We start from the raw sequence: 19745 nt of genomic DNA, 5'->3' as shown, positions 1-19745 counted from the left end.
AGGAGTACAATCCCTCCCAAACATATGCTGGGCCCAGATATGTTTTAGGAAGGAAATTGGGGAGGGGTGTGGCTGCTGTCACTCCTGGCAGTGGCACTGTTCTATGCAGATTGAGGCTGCCTTTGCCCTGGTTTGTTGTCTTGTGTTTGGTTTCTGGGCTTCCCATTTGGTACTCAGGCATTTCTATGGATTCATTATTCTGAGTCACCATTGGTGAGTTTAAGACCATGTTGTATGGTAGGTGCCAGCATTGCCCTCCTGATAATAGGGAACAGGCTATTGGTGAGGAAGGATACCTTGAGCCCAGAATTTCTGCAATAAAGAATAGTTCTACCTCCCTTGGGGAAAGGCTCTTTGATTTATTTCTAGTTTATGGCACCATAGCCAAAAGGGAATTCATATGGCTCTGCCCTCTAGATCATTCCTCTGGATGGGGTGACTGTAGATGTGTTGGGATTTCAGCCTGGGAAAGCCCCTTCCATGGAAAGCATGCAGTAAATAATCTAGTTCTATCACAAGATCTTTGTAATGTGTGGCTACTTCTAATACTAGGACTATAACTGTGCCCACATCTTCTCGCATTCACTAGGGACCCTCCATGCATGTCTGTCTGTCAAAGGCTCCGTGGGGTCTCTAACTCTGGAATCCTGGTGAAGAATTTCAGCCTTATCTGAATAAACACAGCAGGGTCTTTTCCGACACATGTATTTCCCTATGGGTTTTGTTTGATTTCAGTTTTGGTTGCTTAGTGCAGTGCTGGTTTTTTCTGCTTGTTTTGTTTTGTATCGAAATTTGAGCCACTGCTTTCGCTCAGGCATTTTCCTTGAGTCTCCACAGAGGGTACACTCCTGACAACATCAAGGGTCACTAGCCTGTGCCTGAGATTGACCCAGGATAGGCCCTTTCTGCACCCTTCCTGGCTCTGTTGTTCAGGTCCGGGACATTCAGCTCAGCTATTTTGTCCTTTACTCCGCAAAGCCAAGTTTCTCCATGCAGCCAAATTTCACCTTGCTATAGCAGTTGTAATTCCAAAGCCTCCTTGTCTGTAGTCCTGTAGCTTGTGGTTCTGATTGGGATAAGAAAGCAAAGGATCTGTTGGGAAAGCATTGTTGCGGTGTGTTGTGTCATTTTGACCTGCAACAGAAAGGGTTTGTTTGGGAGTGAAAAGAGAGTGCTGATTATTTCAAGCACAGGTTTTATTCACTCACTAGATCTGACTTTTCCTTCTCGATCCTTGAATCCTGGGAAGAGATGGGCTCTGGAGACAGGAAGGATAGTTTGTGTTTAGGATTTTGCACCACATCCTGAGTTTCTGTTTAAACTTCTGATTCTGTAGTCAGAAATTTCACCCACCAGTTTTCAGCGACTCTAGTATAGGGATGGGCCCTAGGTGGTCTGTGGGAAAAAGAGCACCTCCCAGAAACTCGTATAATAGTCTTCCACATCATATTGGCTGATCTGGCTTCTCACATGATGTTTCTGGACCTTCCCTTCTGGGATCCCATGGAGAGAGGATCATGGCAGCAGAGTGTTCTAAGAACACAGAATGTGAAGGCACTGGGTCTCTCTAGGTTCCTAGGGAGTCCCCTGTTATTCCGTGAGCATGGCCCTTACCCCCCTTTGTGTGTATAGGACACATTGACCTTCCCTGATGTGGTCATAAGGTTTTCGCCCAAGGAGTGGCCATTTCTGGACGCCTCTCAGAGGAAGCTCTATAGGGACGTGATGCTGGAGACCTACGAGCACCTGCAGGCCTTAGGTGAGTGCTGCCCTGGGGCCGCTGCTGTAGGATTCATCCTAAAGTGGGGAGGTGCCCAGGTTAGGCAGGGATCTGGGCACAGCAGGGCTAGCCCTTCTTACTGGTACCACTTCACAGCTACTGGTGTTATTTCTTAGAGAAGTCCAACTGTGGGGGGAGGTCAAACCCCTTCTTGATGGTCTCCAAGTCTAAGAATGACTCCCAGAAAGATAAATTGAATCCCATTCTTCTGTCCCCCCTTTTGGGGGAGACTTTGATAATAATATCAGGAGTAAATAATCAACGAATGCAAAAGATTAGGGGAGCAAAGGTTCAGCAAAGAAATTCTTTTGTCAGTTGCAGCCAGCTCCAAAAAGGAAACCGAACAAGCCTTCAGTTCTGGCAAAAGAGCTCTCTATGCCTCCCCAACAAGCTATTTATTTCTTTCCTTAATCACCCCCACCTGGAGGATCCAGGTGGGATGACAGGCAAAAGCAATATTACAACAATTACACAACATCCAACTGTATATTTTTAATGTCTATATAGAGAATAGAAGAATCACACATTGAGTTTTGGGTTTCCCATATCTAAGCCAAAATTGGTTTGACCCCCAGCTCTGCATCTACTTACCTAAGCCATCCAAGTGTCCTATCTTAGCGCAGAGGAAGGTGTCTGCCCCATTACTGGGGGTTTTGCCGAAAGTGATGAGATTTCATGAACTGGGAGGTCTCATCCATTCTTGCGGGTGAGCTCGGGACTTACTCTAATTATGAGGTCAAGAATTATTCCTGGCGTATATCAGTGATCATCTGGGGTTCTTGTGATCATTCCTAAATTGGCTTGATTTACGGTCATGTGCTCCCCTCTCTACTATTGTTTTAATCTTCATAAGACTGCAAACATTATAAATGACTTAATTTCTTTCCATGATTTCAAAAAACCCAGCGGGAGATTGTAGGAGCTCCTCAGTGCTTTTTGGGACATTATTTTGGATGAAGAGGTATTCTGATGTTCCTGCATGCAGACCATATTCTCCAATTCTTTGCATCCCTTGCTAGGGACTGTTTGACTTTTTCTGTTTATTTTTATATTTGAACTATACAGGCATCTCAAGAGATCATGCCCATACCTACACCCAACAGTCACTTCAGACAAGGCTTGATGAATGCTATGTGGTTCTGGTTATCGAATCATTGTGTACGCTGAACATGGCATGAGCCATAACTACTATCACTCCAGCCTCTTTTTTGGAGGGTCGAGTATGGCACCACACCGGTGGCCCTCAGGTTACTCCTGGTTGTGCCCTGAGAAATTGCCTATGGTCAGCTCAGGGGACAATATAGAATGTCTGGAGTCAATCCTGGGTTTGTCCCAGTGGCCTCATGCAAGGGAAATTGCCAATAGCTGTGCTGTCTTTCTGGCACCTCCAGCCTCTTCTAAGATACCTTTGGGCCCTAGTCGTGCTTGGGTTTACTCCTGGCTCTTTACTCAGTGGTCAGTGTCTGATGGCTGCAGGGAACTGAGTAACTCAAGGGGTGACTCTGAGAAACTCAACCAGTGTGTGCCTACATCACATGCATTCATCCATGTGCGAGACCAACACAGTCCTTTTGCTCCCCCATCCCTCGCTGTATGACCCGCCCCCTCAGTTTGACTTCCATTTCACCCTGGTTCTCATCTGTGCAATAAGCAGCATGCATATGGAGAGCTGAGACTCTGTTCATCTGTTATTTGGTCTCCTTCATTAGGGACCCATATCTATGTGCCGACTTCTGTCCCCTTCCTTGTCTCTAACCCAAGATCCGTCCTTCTGGGCAGGGCATTGCAAGGTGAAGCCTGCGCTGATCTCGTGGTTGGAAGGAGAAGCCCTGGGGATGCTGCCGAAGGATGTGTTGACAGGTGAGTGTGGATAGAGGCTACTCTGAGCACTCCAGAGCTGCGGTCTTGGCCAGGCGAGCAGCAGAGGAGCACTGGGAATGTTGGGGTTTTTCTACAGTTGAGTGCTCACCCCTAAAATCTCAGGGCTTTTGCCTGGCTCTGCTCTCAGTGCTCACTCCTGGCAAGGCAACTACCTCACGCTCCACCATTTTTGTTATATTTGCTGTCCAGGCCTTGAGTTTATTTTCCAGATAATGAATATTTTTCTCTATAAAAGTTTCAGATCACTTTGCACTTTCATTGTTCTATAACCTTGTGACCCCAGATTTTTGTGGAAGTACTTTTAGTAAAAGTAGTTAAAAACTGAGAATTTGATACAAAATGGTTATTTTGCCAAAGAGTGTTGGGCCTACCTAGCATGGTCAAAGGCACAGAGGTCCACCCCAAATTGTCCAGTTTGGATCAGCTGCCTGAAGGACGAATGCCTCCCTTTAGTACACTCTCCTCTGCCCAAAATCTATTGCTGATAAGCAAGACCCAGCAGGAAGCAGCTGGGCAGAGGTGTGCTCTTCCTTGTTGCTCACGGCTGTATCTGTACTCCAGCAGTTGGTGCAATGGGCCTTTATGCTGCTCTTTGGGAAGAATCCAGGATGGAGAAGATGGGATCTCACTGTCCGCAGGTAAGGGCTCTATGAAGGACAGGGAAGGGGGACAAAAAGTGCAAAATCCCAAAGGGTTTGTGTGCCCAAGATATACTTGGAAGGGTCTAGGGATGCACTGTGGCTCCTGGCACACCTAGCAGGGACTCTGATCTCTGCAGGTTAAGGCCACTTTTATCTTGGTTTGTTGTCTTAGGTTTTTATTTCTGGCAAGGCCATTTGGTACTTAGGCCCTTCTCGGGACTCAGTGTTCTGGGTTAACCCTGGCAGGTCTAAGAACCTTTGGATGCCAGGTTCCAGTGTTGAGCTCCTGGTAATATGGTCCTGGACGTTGGTGAGGAAGGAGACTTGAGCCTATGATTTTGCGATGGTACATTATTCCTGCCTTATCTGAGAAAATCTGATTTATTTCTATTTGATGACAACAACTGAAAGAAAATTTCCTGGGTCTGCCCTCTGAAATCATATCCTCTAGCAGAGGGGGGTGGAAATATAGGCTGTTATGTATTCAGCCTAGGATAGCACCTTCCATGACGAGTATGAAGCAGATAGATAGTCTTCTTGTTCCACACAATGATCTTGTATTTGGCTGCTGCTTCTATGCCAGGACGATCTCTGTGCCCAAGTTTACATATTCACTCAGAATTCTGCATGCGTGTCTGACAGTCTCTCCCTGGGATCCATTATTCTAGAACCCTGATTAGAACACCGCAAGGTCTATTTCTATACATGCTCTTCCCTATGTGTTTTGGTTTGGTTTTGGTTTTGGTTGCTTGGTACTTGCCATGTATCTGCTTGTTTTGTTTTCTATAAAATTTTGAGCCATTTGGCTGTGCTCAAGGCCTTTCCTTGAGTCTATACAGAGGGTTCACACCTGGGGACTTCAGGGGGCACTAGCCTGTGCCTGAGATTGACCCCAGGTTGTCCCTTTCTGTGCCCTCCATGGCACTATTGCTGAGGTCAGGACATGCTCAGCTCTTTTGTCCTTCACTCTGCAGTCAGGCTCCTTTGTGCAGCCACATTTCTCCTCAGTAAACCAGTTGCATTTCTAAAGGCTCCTTGTTACAGTCTTGTGGTTTGTAGTTCTAATGGGGAAACAGGAGCAAAGTTTTCTTCTGGAAGCCATAGTTGCTGGGATTCAGGTGTTTTTACATCCACTGGAACAGATTTGCTTGGAGTGAACTGTGAGTGTTAATAACCCTAAGCACAGGTTTGGTTCACTCAGCAGACCCTCCATTTACCTTCTTGCTGCTGGTTTCCTGGGCAGTGGTCTCTGGAGGCAGTAGGGATTAGTGTGTACTAACCATTTGGACCACAATAAGAGTTGCTCTTTGAGCTCCTCTGCCTTTGTAGTCAGGCATTTAAGCCAAGAGTGTTCAGTGAATCTAGTGCAGATATAAGCCATGTGTGATATCGGCAACCAACACTTGCCATGTATATTCTAGAATACAGTCTGCATATCATGTTCACAGATCTGGCTCTCTACCATAATGGCTGGTGACCTTCCATTTTAGGTGCCCATTTAGAGAGGCACTTGGAGGGTGGGTGCTCAAGAGGACAGAAGTAAAGTCCCTGAGTCACTCTTTGGCACTGCGAATTCCTGTTCTCTCCCCAGTGCTGTGAATGAACCTTGGACCTCAACTCCACTGTCTGTGCTTAGGACATGGTCTCCTTCCCTGCGGTGGCTGTGATCTTCTCCCCGGAGGAATGGCTGTGCCTGGATGCCTCTCAGCGGAAGCTCTACCGAGACGTGATGCTGGAGATATATGGGCATCTGCGGGCCGTAGGTGAGAGCTGCGGGGGGTCACTGCTGTGGGCTATATCCTGGGGTGACAAGGAGGTGCCAGGATCTGGCTGGATCTGGTTCCAACAGGGGAAGTGATTCTGCATAGCCCAAGTCAAGTTGTCTCCTTATTTTCAACCTTCCAGGTCCTGACTTTATTTTTCAGATGAGTCCAACTTTCTGTTTTTAAATGTCTTCAGTGACCAGAAAAATCATACATTTTGTCAGGGTTTGCCATACCTGTGGCATACTGGGTTTCATCCCGGCTGTGCATATGTTCCCCTAAGTCTTCCAGAAGTCCTCCATGAGCACAGATTGTATTCGTCCCTGATCACTGTGAGTTTGGCCAAAAGCACAAGAGTCATGGGATCTTAGCCTCACCTGGGAGTGCTCAAACTTATTCTAGACTCTGCTCAGTCCTGTCAGGTTTGGGAGATCATTTTGGGTATTTGTGATGATTCTTGGCTTGCCCTTCTTTATTGTTATATGTTCATGTCTTTACTATTCTTTCAATCGTAATGAGACGACAGCATTGAAAAGTCACTTAATTTCTTTCCATAATTTCAAAGTACCGTGCAATAGCACATCCTGAGGTTCTCCCAGTGCTTCCCGGGGCATTATATTGGGCAGTGATGATGTCCCTGCATACAGATGTCCCTGCAAACAGAGCATGTTTCCCAATTCCTTGCATCCTCTCCCTGGCCAGGGAGAGTTTGACTTGAATCTTACCTTTTAGAATTTTCTACTAAACAAATTCTAAAAAGGATGGGGATAACTACATCTATATAATACAAATTATACCTAATAAGGATATTGTATCTAAAGAAGACACAAAAAATACACCCATTCTTTTTAAGTCTTTTCAAATACTCTAGGCAAGGAATAAAGTTCAGAACACAGCTTCAGTGTCTGACTGGCCTTGTGGAGTTTGAAAAAAGGCTCCCAACAGTGTAATGTCCTCCATCTAAAGTTCTCTCAAAAACAGAATCAGGTAGTTTGCAGCAGTCCACAGAAAAGGGATGTGGAAGAAAAGGGCTGTCAAGAGCAAATCAGCTGTGACAGCTGCATCTTCTAGCTGTCCTTTTGCTTTGGGAGCTGGCTTGATGCAGGTTCGAGGAGGAGAATGTTCCATTTCCTCAGCATTAGGGCTGAGGATGAGAAGGATTAAATAGAGAGAAATAACAGATCAGAGTGAGAGAACAAACGGATTCAGAAGGATTTGTAAAGTGTTAACCATGGTCGGGGAATGGTTATATTTATAAAAAAGGAAGGACTGTTTATAAAGTAGGCATGTACAATGCAGGTGGACACTAGACATAGAGGTAGCCATCACACACACACTCACATATATAGACAATGAAGATCAATCCATGGGCTGCAGTTGAAAAACTGATCCGGGTGGTACAGGTCAGAGTTCTTAAATAATACCAAACTGACAGGTCAGATGGAAAATTTTTCAATTTCAAGTAATATTATCATTGGTGAGGGTAAACTTTGTTGACGAAAGTGTTTTTGGGTTAGATTGTGCATAGAGCATTTTTAAAACAACCATAATGGGTATTGAGCATCTAAGTTTCTATCCAGAAAGCAAACTGAGAACATGGGCATTATGATATATGGCAATAGTAATCTAGGTTTAGTTGAAAATAAATTGCAAAACCTACTGAGTGAATTATCACTGGAGTGTCAGTCTATTATGGCATTATGTTTAATGACAGTGCAGACTGGACATACTTTTCCTAATGCTTGACCTTCGTGGAAAAGATGTTAGTGTTTTGCCATTAAGAATAATGCTGGCTGAGAGATTTTCATACATAGCTTTTATTATCTTGCTGAAGATTCTTTTTTTTTTTTTTTTTTTTTTTGGTTTTTGGGCCACACCCGGTAACGCTCAGGGGTTACTTCTGGCTATGTGCTCAGAAAGTGCTCCTGGCTTGGGGGACCATATGGGACACCGGGGGACCATATGGGACACCGGGGGATCGAACTGCGGTCCGTCCAAGGCTAGCGCAGGCAAGGCAGGCACCTTACCTTTAGCGCCACCGCCCGGCCCCCTTGCTGAAGATTCTTTACACAACAGTTCGGCTGAGGGTATTTTTCTTCAGTGAGTGTTAGATTTTATCAAATGCCTGTTTTGTTTATTCATTTCAAAATAAGATATATGCACTGTACATAATAATTCATTCATAAGTTTTGTTTTTTCTATAATCAGACACTCCAATGGTCTGAGGGACAGTGAACTGGCCCCCTGTTTAAAAAGTTTGAGGATCCCTGGTAATGGATCTGTATTGGCAATAATGGAATGCAAAAATCTCCTATTATATCACATTTCCATTCATGTTTCTTTAGGTTTGTGAGCAAAAGCCTTAGATATATTGCTGGCTCTATGTTTGATGCATAAAAGTTGATCAGGGTTAGTACTTCTTGGTCTTTTGCTCCTAGGATCAATAATTAGTGCTCATCCTTGTGTTTAAATACTTTCTTGAGATTGCATGCAATTTGGTCTGCTATCAATATGACTGTCTCAGCCTTCGTTGTTTTCCAGTAGCTTGTATCATTGTATTCCATCCTTTTCCTTTGAGCCTGTGTCTATCCTGAACTTTGAATTGTATTTTCTGCAGGCATCAGGTGACAGGATTTTATTTTCTGATTCAACCCACTACTCTGCCTTCTGATGGGAGACTTTAGTTCATTGACATTGAAGGAAACTTTTGACAGAAAAGGCTATTTTGCCATTCTATTTGTAGGACTGTTGTTACAATTGGGGATTAGGTTTTTGTCATTGCTCCTTGAGTAGTTCATTTAGAATGAGTTGGTTATGTGCTCCCTTCAGCAGCACATATACTAAAATTGGAAGAGAAGATTAACATGGACCCTGCTCAAGGATGACATGCAAATTTGTGAATTAAAAGAAAAAGAGAATTGGTTTGTTTAGCACTATATTCTGAGGGATATTTCTTGTTTGAGAATGTTTTTGACCCGCCCTCCCATGGAAATAATAGGTTCACATGATAGTGATCGCCAGGTTGAAATTTTCTCTTATTCAGTAGAAAGGATGTCATTCCTCCTTTTCTTCCCTGTATTGTTTCAAATGGGAGATCTGTTTTGATTCATATGTCCTTTCTTTGTACTTAAGGTGCTTCTTCCTTACTTTGTTATCGCTTTAAAGATTTGATCTCTGTTTTTCATTTGTTTGGACTAATATGTCTGTTTATGTTCTGTCAGTCAGTCTTCCTTCCTTCCTTTCTTCCTTCCTTCCTTTCTTCCTTCCTTCCCTTTCCTTCCTTCCTTCCTTCCTTCCTTCCTTCCTCCTTCCCTCCCTCCCTTCCTCCCTCCCTCCCTTCCTTCCTTCCTTCCTTCCTTCCTTCCCTCCCTCCCTCCTTCCCCCCTCCCTCCCTTCCTTCCTTCCTTCCTTCCTTCCTTCCCTTTCCTTTTTAAAATGGCACATCCGATGATGCTCAAAGATTACCTCAGCTTTGATTGACCATATGGCACACCTGGGATCGAGCCACTGCCCTGCCTAGGTTAGACGCTTGCAAGGAATTCGCCCTACTACTTGAGCCACCGCTTCCACTCAGCTCTCCTTTCTTTTTTGACTTCTTCAATCAGCTCTGGTTTGTAATTTGTCTTCAAGACTTTCAATGCGATTTTCTACCTTGTAATTCTAGCCATGGTGGTTTGCTGACATGTTTTTCAGTCCTTCAATTTCAGTTCTATGGAGTCTCATTTTCCAAAAGAGTTCTTTGAGTTGGTTGAATTGTCCAGCTTTAGATTACTTTTTTTCTGTTTTTATTCCCAGCTTTAAAATTTTTTTTTTTTTTGGTTTTTGGGCCACACCCGGCGGTGCTCAGGGGTTACTCCTGGCTGCCTGCTCAGAAATAGCTCCTGGCAGGCACGGAGGACCATATGGGACACCGGGATTCAAACCAACCACCTTTGGTCCTGGATCGGCTGCTTGCAAGGCAAACGCCGCTGTGCTATCTCTCCGGGCCCAGCTTTAAATTTCTTAAAGTTTGCTAGCTAGTAACCTCTATTTCTTTGCTAAAACATTGTGTTTATTTTAGATTCTCCTCTATAAGGTTCATGCATAATGGTGGACTTGTACATTTGCCAGGATTTCTCTCTATATTCTTTTTTTTTTACTTTCTCCGGAAGTTTGAGTGCGTTGCAGTGTTTCTTCGTTTGTTTTTCGAAACTTTTTCTTTATTTAAACATCTTGTTTACATATATGATTGTGATTAGCTTTCAGTTATGTAAAGAACACCCCCTTCACAATGCAACTTTCCCAACACCAATGTCCCCAATCTCACTCCATCCTACTCCACCCCCACCTGTACTCCAGACAGGCTTTCCAGTTCCCTCATTCATTCATATGATTATGGTAGTTCTCTGTACAGATATTTCTATAACTGCACTCACCACTCTTTGTGGTGAGCTTCATGAAGTGAGCTGGAAGTTCCAGCCTTTCTCTCACTGTCTCAGGATTGTTGCAAAAATGACTTATCTTTCTTAAAACCCATAGATGAGTGAGACTATTCTGCATCTCTTTCTCTCCCTCTGACTTATTTCACTCAGCATGATAGATTCCATGTACATCCATGTGTAGGAAAATTTAATGACTTCATCTCTCCTGACGGCTGCATAATATTCCATTGTGTATATGCACCACCGATTCTTTACCATTCGTCTGTTGAAGGGCATCTTGGTTGTTTCCAGAGCCTGGCTATTGTGAATAGTGCTGCAATAAATATAGGTGTGAGGAAGGGGTTTTTGTAATTTATTCTTGTTCTTAGGGTATATCCCTAGGAGTGGAATAGCTGGGTCGAATGTAAGCTCAATTTCCAGAATTTGGAGGAATCTCCATATCACTTTCCATAGAGGTTGGACTAGATGGCATTCCCACCAGCAGTGAATAAGAGTTCCTTTATCTCCACATCCCCGCCAGCACTGATTGTTCTCATTCTTTTTGATGTGTGCCAATTTCTGTTGTGTGTATCTCATCATTGTTTTGATTTGCATCTCCCTAATGTTTAGTGATGAGGAGCATTTTTCATGTGCCTTTTGGCCATTTGTATTTCTTTTTTTTATTAAAGCGTCTGTTCATTTATTCTCCCCATTTTTTGCTGGAATTATATGTTTTTTTTTCTTGTAAAGTTCTGTCAGTGCCCTATATATTTTGGATATTAGCCCCTTATCTGATGGGTATTGGGTGAATAGTTTCTCCCACTCGGTGGGTAACTCTTGTATCCTGGGCACTATTTCTTTGTTTTTTTATTTTTGTTTTTTTTTAATTATGAGAAGTTTTCCATATGTGGACTGGTCAGAAATTGCCAGTGACAAACTTAGCACAACCCAGCAAATCTCAGCACACACCAAGTTAAGACCCACCATTGCTGGCCTCCTGGGCTGAAACCCAGAAGGCCTGGAGGCCGGGGGCAGAAGAGGGGAAGGCTGGGGGCCTATCATGGCTCCCAGCGCACCCAAGTTAGAGAGAAGGCCTTCCACATGGGGTCTCCCCAAACCCCATGCTGCTAGAGCTAGCCTCCAGCTCAAGAGTGGATGGATAGAGAACCGGAAGCCAGGATCTGCCCCTGAATAGTTTCTCCCACTCGGTGAGTAAATTTTGTATCCTGGGCACTATTTCTTTTGAGGTGCAGAAGCTTCTCAATTTAATGTATTCCCATCTGTTGATCTCTGCTTCCACTTGTTTGGAAAGTGCAGTTTCCTCCTTGAAGATGCCTTTAGTCTCAATGTCATGGATTGTTTCACTGACGCATTATTCTATTTGGTATTAGGTCTGATATCAAGGTCTTTAATCCATTTGAATTTTACCTACGTACATGATGTTAACTGGGGGTGTATGCTCGCTTTTTTGCAAGTGGCTAACCAGTTCTACCAGCACCACTTGTTGAAGAGGTTTTCCCTGCTCCACTTAGGATTTCTTCCTCCTTTGTCAAAAATTCGGTAATTGTATGTCTGGGGGACAATGCCTGAGAACTCAACCCTATTCCACTGATCTGAGGGTCTGTCTTTATTCCAATACCATGCTGTTTTGATAACTATTGCTTTGTAGTACAGTTTAAAGTTGGGGAAAGTAATGCCTCCCATCTTCCTTTTCCCTAGGAGTGCTTTAGCTATTCCAGGGTGTTTATTGTTCCAGATGAACTTCATAAGTGTTTGATCCACTTCTTTGAAGAATGTCACGGGTATTTTTAAGGGGATCGCATTAAATCGGTATAATGCTTTGGGGAGTATTGACATTTTAATGATGTTAATCCTGCTAATCCATGAGCAGGGTATGTGTTTCCATTTCGTGTGCCCTCTCTTATTTCTTGGAGCAGGGCTTACAGTTTTCTTTGCATATGTCCTTCACATCTTTGGTCAAGTTGACTCCAAGATATTTGAGTTTGTGTGGCACTATTGTAAATGGAATTGCCTTCTTGACTTCCTTCTCTTCCCTATCATTATTGGTGTATAAAAGGCCATTAATTTCTGTGTGTTGAGTTTGTAGCCTGCCACCTTGCTATATGAGTCTATTGTATCCAGAAGCTTTCTGGTAGAGTCTTTAGGGTTTTATTTATTTATTTATTTATTTATTTTTTGGTTTTTGGTTTTTGGGACACACCCAGCGTTGCTCAGTGTTTACTCCTGGCTGTCTGCTCAGAAATAGCTCCTGGCAGGCATGGGGGACTATATGGGACACCGGGATTTGAACCAACCACCTTTGGTCCTGGATCAGCTGCTTGCAAGGCAAACACTGCTGTGCTATCTCTCCAGGCCCGCTTTAGGGTTTTCTAAGTAGATTATCATGTCATCTGTAAACAGTGAGAGCTTGACTTCTTCCTTTCCTATCTGGATTCCCTTGATATCTTTTTCTTGCCTGATTGCTATAGCAAGAACTTCCAGTACTATGTTGAAGAGGAGATGTGAGAGCGGACAGACTTGTCTTGTACCTGAATTTAAAGAAAAGGCTTTTAGTTTTTCTCCATTGAGGATAATATTTGCCATTGGCTTGTTGTAGACGGCTTCAGCTAGAATGAGAAAGGTTCCTTCCATTCCCGTCTTGCTGAGAGTTTTGATCAAAAATGGGTGTCTATTGATATGATCATGTGATTTTTATTTTTCTTGTTGTTGATGTTGTGTATGATGTTGATAAATTTACAGATGTTAAACCATCCTTGCATTCCCAGGATGAAACCTACTTGATTGTAGTGTATGATCTTCTTGATGATGCATTGGATCCTATTTGTCAGGATTTTGTTGAAGATCATTACATCAGCATTCATCAGGGATATTGGTCTGTAATTTTCTTATGTGGCAGCATCTCTGTCTGGTTTCGGAATCAAGGTGATTTTGGCTTCATAAAAGCTTTTTGGGAGTGTTCCTGTTTTTTCAATTTCATGGAAGAGCCTGGCTAGGACTTGTGGTAGCTCTTGTTGAAAGATATGAAAGAATTCATTAGGAAATCCATCTGGGCCTGGGATTTTCTTTTTGGGCAGATGGTTGATTACAGTTTCAATTTCCTCAGTAGTGATGGGGGTGTTCAGGTATGCTACATCCTCCTTACTTCAATGTGGAAGGTTATAAGTGTTCAAGTTTCCCATTCTTCAAGGTTCTCATGTTTAGCAGCATAAAGTTTCTCAAAGTAGTTTCTGATTACCCTTTGGATCTCTGCAATATCTGTCATGATCTCCCCCTTTTCATTTCTTTTTCTTTTTTTTTTTTCTTTTTGGTTTTTGGGCCACACCCGGCGTTGCTCAGGGGTTTACTCCTGGCTGTCTGCTCAGAAATATCTCCTGGCAGGCACGGGGGACCGTATGGGACACCGGGATTCGAACCAACCACCTTAGGTCCTGGATCTGCTGTTTGCAAGGCAAACATCACTGTCCTATCTCTGCTGGCCCCCCCCTTTCATTTTTAATATGGGTTATCAGGTTTCTCTCTCTTTGTGAATTTTGCCAATGGTCTATCAATCTTGTTTATTTTTTCAAAGAACCAACTCTGCTTTCGTTGATCCTCTGGATTGTTTTTTGGTTTTCCACTTCGTTGATTTCTGCTCAGCTTTTTTATTTCCTTCTGTCTCCCTAATTTTGGTTCCTCTTGTTGGTCATTTTCTAATTTTATGAGCTGTGTCATTAAATTATTCAGGTTTGCCCCTTCTTCCTTCCTGATGTGTGCTTGGAGGGCTATAAATTTTCCTCCCAGGACTGCTTTTGCTGTGTCCCATTGATTCTGGCAGTTTGTGTCTTCATTATCATTTGTTTCCAGGGAAGTTTTGATTTCCTCTTTGATGTCATCTCAGACCTACTGTTTTGTTCAGTAGCAGGGTGTTTAATTTCCAGTTGTTAAAGTTTTTCTTTTGTGTGCCTTTGTAGTTCACATCTAATTTCAGAGCCTTGTGGTCAGCAAAGGTAGCCTGCAAGTTTTTTATTCTCTTGATTGTGTGGAGGTATGTTTTATGTGTCAGCATGTACTCTATCATGGAGATGGACCCTTGTACATTGGAGAAGAATCTGTATCCAGTTTTTTTGGGATGGAGTATCTACTAGTCCTCTTTCTTCCATTACTCTTTTCAGGGCTAGTATGTTTTTGTTTGGTTTCAGTCTGGTTGACCTATCAAGTGTTGATAGGGCCGTGTTGAGGTCTCCCACAATTATTGTGTTGTTATTGATATCTTTCAGAGTTGTCAGTAATTGTACTAGATAATTTGCTAGTCTTTCATTGGTTGCATATATGTTTTATAGTCTGAATTCTTCCTGTTGCACATATCCCTTGATTAGTGTCCATCTTTGTCCCTTACCACTTTTCTGAGGATAAAGGTGGTGTCATCAGATAATAATATGGCCACCCCAGCCTTTTAAGGGTGTTGTTTGCTTGGATGATTTTCCTCGAGCCTTTGATTTTGAGTCTGTTTGTTCTGACTATTCAGGCGTGTTTTTTGTAGGTAGCAGAATGTTGGATTCATCTTTTTGACCCGTTTTGCCACTCTGTGTCTTTTTCTTTTTTTTTTTTTTTGGTTTTTGGGCCACACCCGTTTGACGCTCAGGGGTTACTCCTGGCTATGTGCTCAGAAATCGCCCCTGGCTTGGGGGGACCATATGGGACGCCAGGGAATTGAACCGTGGTCCTTCCTTGGCTAGCGCTTGCAAGGCAGACACCTTACCTCCAGCGCCACCTACCCGGCCCCGTGTCTTTTATTTTTTAATATAATTTTCATTTTGAACATAGTGGTTTACATATTGTTGACAATAATATTTTATGTACATATTTACATAAAATCAGGGGGGTTCCCATCACCGATTTGTCCTCCCTACACCACCGTTTTGTCCTACCACCCAAATCCTCCTCCCTCATCCCCGGGGCTGCTAGAAAATGTGGTCCCCTCTGTCGTCTTGCACCTGTTTGGTCTTGGTGTCTCCCTTATTTCCCCCTCTAACTGGGAGGCAGGACTAGATTGTTCAAGTTAATGTGGTTTTGTTTGAAGAAGAGAAAAGTAATAAACTGGGGTAAAAGTCTAATATGCCGAAAATGGGCGGAATCCTTAGGCTCTCATCATTGGTTTGAGAGACGAAGGAGAAAAATAAGGTGAAACACCCCAACAGTACATGCCTTACCTCTAGCGCCACTGCTCCGGACCCTGAAAACTTACCTTATTCAGTAGAAATTAGGTCAACCTTCCTTTCCTTGCTTGCATTGTTTGAAATGGGAGATGATTTGTTTCGTATGTCCTTTCTTTCTACTTAAAGTGTTTCTTCTTAAGTGCTTTAAAGATTCAATCTATGTCACTGTTTATTTTTTTGTTTGGATCAATATATGTATTGTTTGTGTTCTGTTGGGGCTCTCTTGCTTAGCTCTCTTTTCCCCACTTCATTTGTACAGAAGTCTCTTTTCAGAGAGTAGGAATGTTATCTGCTATTACTCCTTGTTCTTCTCTTTTCCCATTTTCCTCTCATCTGTTATTTCTATAAATTGGAGATTATGTCTCTGTTTGTTCATTAAGTACCCTTCAATTTGTTTCACTGCTTTTTCTCTGTCTCTCTCTGTTTGGATTTTATACTGCACCCGGCAGCACTCGGGAGTTACTCCTGCTCTCTGCTAAGTAATCACTTCTGGCAGGTACAGGGGACCATATGGGATTTGAATCACTGTGGGTCCTGGGTCAGCCACTTGAAAGGGAAATTTCTTACCACAGTCTATCTCCCTAGCCCCATTTTTTTTTCCTTTTTTGTCATACCCGGCATTATTCTGGGATTACTCCTGTTTCTGCACTCAGAAATCGCTCCAGCTTTGTTTGACCACGTGGGACACTGGGGGATCGAACCACAGTTCATCGAACCACAGTTCCTTCTAGGATAGGCACTTGCAAGGCAAATACCCTATTGCTTGTGCCACCGATCCGCCCCCCAGCTCTCCTTTCTTTTTTGACTTATTTAATCAGCTCTGGTTTGTAGTTTGTCTTCAAGTTTGTCAATGTGATTTTCTACCTTGTAATTCTAGCCATAGTGGTTTGCTGACATGTTTTTTAGTCCTTCAGGTTTATTTTTATGCAGTCTCATTTTCCAAAAGAGTTCTTGGTGTTAGTTGAATTGTCCAGAGTTAGGATATTTTTTATTTTTTTCTTCCCAGCTTTAGATTTCTTAGTTTGCTGGCTAGTAACTTCTTTATTTATTGCTAAAACATTAAGAGTTTATTTTCGATCCTCATCTGTAAGGCATATTGGTGGACTTGGAAATTTTCCAGGATTTCTCTCCATATTCCTAGGTTCAGGAGTCTTTCTTCGTTTTCTCAGTTTTCTTTTAATGGATTAGTATGCTGGAGTTTCAGGATATTCAAGAAATTGATCTATTGAACTGATTGTATAAAATGTGTCTATGGGATGCCAGGATTTGAACCACTGACGTTCTGTATGAATGGCAAACTCCTTACCTCCATGCTATCTATCCGGCCCCCTCCATTAGACTCTTGATTTCATTGCAATCTGATCTCATCTGTGCAATAGCAAATATGCATATTGAGAGCGCATTCTCATCTGTCCTATGGCTTGTCAGCTTTCAATAGAACCTTAGACTCATGCTTCAGTTTGTTTCCCATTATCTAACCCCAGAAAATACTCTTCTGGGCAGGGCATTGCAAGGTGAAACCTTTGCTGATCTCCTGGCTGGAGGATGGAATCCTGGAGAGGCTGCCAAGGGGCATGTTTGCAGGTGAGTGTGGAATGATGTTCTTGGGAGGAAGTCATGGATTCGGAGTGGAACATTGTGGGCCTGTGTGAAATGGGGGCCCTGGAGTGGGGCGTCTTGCTCCAAGATCATTGGTGCAGAAACTGTCTTGCTCCCATTCACTGCCCATAATGCTGAGCCCCAAAACTAATAAAATATTTTGAATATGGAGTTCGTTAACTTTAAAAGTTAGAATAATTATAAATGGTAAGATAAAACATACTGTTAGGTACCAACATACAGGAAGTGAACCCATATCCCAGAGCAAGGAATAAGTTGTGGGAAACTCTGCGTAATATTATATAATTCCAAAAAAATGAATTGGAATATTTAAGAATAGGAAGTCTTATCTTGCTTTATCCACAAAATAAGGAAAGCCATGAGAACAGAATTTACCAGGAGACAGAGCTATGTTCCAGAAAGCCTTGTCAATTCTACTCTGACCAAATTCTTCTTTCAGCAGAACCAAAGCCAGAAATCTACCCATGTCCCTTCTGGTCACGGAATTTCTCCAATCAGAACTTCCTTAATCATCACATGAACCCAATTCATCCCTCTTGGATAGTCCCAGGAGCATTGCCAAGAGAGCAAGCTTCATCAGAGAACTCCTATCCTCGGAATCAGAACCAATGGCAAATACTTTCTAATACTTACAATGACAAAACTAGAAATGACATACTTGACAGTCAAAAGCACAAAGAAAGCTCCATACCTTTAGATAAAAATATTTCAACTGCCTTATCTAGATTATGTTACAGTCAAATAGGGAGCTCTAATAAACATGAGATTTCAAATGAGGAAAAAACTAGCACCTGGCATACATTAAACCCAGAGGACACGGGTAAAGTAGGTCAAGGATTAGGAATAATAAGATTTTTAAGAGATAAGAATGTGAGGCCTAGAAAAGATTTCACTCTTGTATCAAATGCAATACACCAGAAGACACACACAGAAGAGAAGCCTCATGATTTGAGGGAGTGTGGGCAAGGCTTTAGTCAAAAGTCGAAACTTATCACACAGCAGAAGACACACAGTGGAGAGAAGTCCCATGTTTGTAGGGAATGTGGGCACGGCTTCAGTCATAGGTCAAGTCTCATCAGACACCAAAGGATACAAATAGGAGAGAAGCCCCATGTTTGTGCAGAGTGTGGGCGAGGCTTCAGTCTTAGGTCAAATCTCATCACACACCAAATGATACACACAGGAGAGAAGCCTCATGTTTGTGCAGAGTGTGGGCGAGGCTTCAGTCACAGGTCACGTCTCATCATACACCAAAGGATACACACAGGAGAGAAGCCCCATGTTTGTGGGGAGTGTGGGCGAAGCTTCAGTCAGAGGTCACATCTCGCCAAACACCAAAGGACACACACAGGTGAGAAGCCCAATGTTTGTAGGGAATGTGGGCGAGGCTTTAGTCAGAGGTCAAATCTCATCGCACACCAGAGTACACATACAGGAGAGATGCCTCATGTTTGTACGGAATGTGGGCGAGGCTTCATTCATAGGTCAAGTCTCATCACACACCAAAGACTACACACCGGAGAGAAGCCCCATGTTTGTGCAGAGTGTGGGCGAGGCTTCAATCGTAGGTCACATCTCGTCAGACACCAAAGGATACACACAGGAGAGAAGCCCTATGTTTGTGGGGAGTGTGGGCGAGGCTTCAATGATAGGTCACATCTCATCATACACCAAAGGATACACACAGGAGAGAAGCCCCATGTTTGTGGGGAGTGTGGGCGAGGCTTCAGTCAGAGGTCACATCTCGCCAAACACCAGAGGACACACACAGGTGAGAAGCCCCATGTTTGTAGGGAATGTGGGCGAGGCTTTAGTCAGAGGTCAAATCTCATCGCACACCAGAGTACACATACAGGAGAGATGCCTCATGTTTGTAGGCAGTGTGGTCGAGGCTTTAATCAGAGGTCAAATCTCATCACACACCAAAGGATACACACAGGAGAGAAGCCCCATGTTTGTAGGCAATGTGGGCGAGGTTTCATTCATAGGTCAAGTCTCATCATACACCAAAGGATACACACTGGAGAGAAGCCCCATGTTTGCAGAGACTGTGGGCGAGGCTTTAGTCAGAGGTCAAATTTCACCAAACACCAGAGGACACACACAGGAGAGAAGCCCCATGTTTGTAGGCAATGTGGGAAAGACTTCAGTTATAGGTCAATTCTCGTCAGACACCAGAGGACACATACAGTAGAGAAGCCCCATGTTTGTAGGGAATGTGGGCAAAGCTTCAGATATATCTCAACTCTCATCACACACCAATGGATACACACAAGAGAAAGCCCCATGTTTGTGGGGAGTGTGGGTGAGGCTTCAGTGAGAGGTCAAAATTATTCAGACACCAGAGGACACACACAGGAAAGAAGCCCCATGTTTGTGGGGAGTGTGGTCGAAGCTTCAGAGATAGCTCAACTCTAATCAAATACCATAGTACACATACAGGG

The 19745-nt window shown here is 43.3% G+C and overlaps 1 long non-coding RNA gene and 1 pseudogene across 1 annotated transcript; both read left to right on the top strand.

Annotated features, from left to right (window-relative positions):
• The first annotated feature begins 8881 nt into the window (after positions 1-8881).
• Positions 8882-8981, top strand: LOC126000673 (uncharacterized; annotated as a pseudogene).
• Positions 8982-18545: 9564 nt separating this feature from the next.
• On the top strand, positions 18546-19482 carry LOC126000668 (uncharacterized). Its single transcript, XR_007492835.1, has 4 exons — positions 18546-18617; positions 18870-19121; positions 19206-19373; positions 19458-19482. It is a non-coding gene; the product is annotated as an uncharacterized LOC126000668 (long non-coding RNA).
• The last annotated feature ends 263 nt before the right edge of the window (positions 19483-19745 follow it).

The sequence above is a fragment of the Suncus etruscus genome (assembly GCF_024139225.1).
Source record: "Suncus etruscus isolate mSunEtr1 chromosome X unlocalized genomic scaffold, mSunEtr1.pri.cur SUPER_X_unloc_9, whole genome shotgun sequence".
NCBI lineage: Eukaryota > Metazoa > Chordata > Mammalia > Eulipotyphla > Soricidae > Suncus > Suncus etruscus.
This window is presented reverse-complemented; position numbering and strand designations above follow the sequence as displayed.